The following is a 1,615-nucleotide window of genomic DNA, read 5'->3' on the forward strand; positions in this document are numbered from 1 at the left end:
AAACGCGATGAATTCATGTGTCTTGGGTGTGTAGGAGCTCGTGTGTTTGGCTCTAAATCTAATAAAATTTATAATTCAAAACATATTTAGCATGTGATATTGTATGGATATTTCCTTGTAATCTTATATATATTCGCTTTAGGACATATAAAGTGGTGATCTCTCAATATTCTTTAAAGATGCGACAATTTGAAATCCGGAATTAACCGATTGTTTTATTATAAGATTTGATAGCAATTTCCCACATTTAATACATGCGAATGTGTAAATATGAAAGTATAATAAAAGAAATTTTAAAAACAAAATCAAGTTAATAAATAATCCCCATGAAAGCATTAGCTTATCAAAAGTCTTTATTATTTTATGTAAGCAAGAAGGGATAGATATATAATATTGAAATTAATATCTAGTTATATTGCTTTCTTTGAATTTGAAAGCTTTATAATACATTTTAGGAATATTTATGTGAATTTTTTGGTAATCTCAATACAATGATCATAATGTACTTTTACAAAAGAAAATCACGCGGTTTATAAAATATTTATAGAAATGGTTGATAAATGCGCCTTTTGCATTTCAATCTTCTAAATTTAGAATCTTGTGATTATTATAGAATTAAAGGAGAGATCATTTAAATTTTGATACTTTCTGTAAGATTACTATACATAACCTGTTAGAAATAATTTTAATAACAACATGAATTTGAAATCAATCTCTTATACACACAAAAGAATCCTATCTTAAGGGAAAGGTTAAAACTGAATTTGAAGCATTTCTTAGTTGAATAATTTGTCCTTATGGGGCTAGAAATTTCAATAAAATTGTTTTAAACATATTTCTGTTGGCGTATTAAAAAAAAATACAAAAATGATATGACAAATTTGACTTCTATCTTATTCCGAAAATTTAAATATATATTTTTGAAGCTTCAATTTAGATTATATTTTCCACTTGTTAAGGAGTTAAAAATTTAAACGAAGCATCAGCATACATACAAGCTCACACACTCCGCAAGACACTTTAACAGATATCTCATATGGAAAAGAAAAAGGCTTGATGGTAAAGAATAATTAAAAGGTGTTGTAAGATGCTCTAAAAAATATGAAGCGTTCCCAATGTGCTGACCACGTCTTAATAGAAATTCCGAAAATATACCCATAAATAAATATAAAGTATTTAATCTTATTACAGTATTTTATCTTATTAAAGTTTTAAATCTTATTAAAATCACAAATTTCATTTTATTCGTAACATAAATCTTTTTGAAACAAATGATATTATATTGTTGACAGGTGAATACTTTTATGAAATATTGGCAATATATATTTTATAGACATTTGGTAAATATCTTTGACATGTTATCACCATTTTGCACAATTCAGGAAAATACTTTTTTGACATCTAGGTATTTATAGTGTACTAAATCCATCCTTAGATGAATTTTGTTTTTGTTTTTTCTACATTTTATTTTGCACATATGGCATTGACCAATCCGATTACATCTAGTATAAACAATTATATGGGATCATTTCCTTTCTGTCCTGCGGTCAACTCATATGGAAATTCTTACTGCAATAATCAAGACGCAATAGCATATGTATTAGATGCTTTAAAA

This window comes from Rhyacophila brunnea, unplaced genomic scaffold (genome assembly GCF_057557595.1).
Source record: "Rhyacophila brunnea isolate RB1 unplaced genomic scaffold, BYU_Rbru_1.0 scaffold_103, whole genome shotgun sequence".
Classification (NCBI taxonomy): domain Eukaryota; kingdom Metazoa; phylum Arthropoda; class Insecta; order Trichoptera; family Rhyacophilidae; genus Rhyacophila; species Rhyacophila brunnea.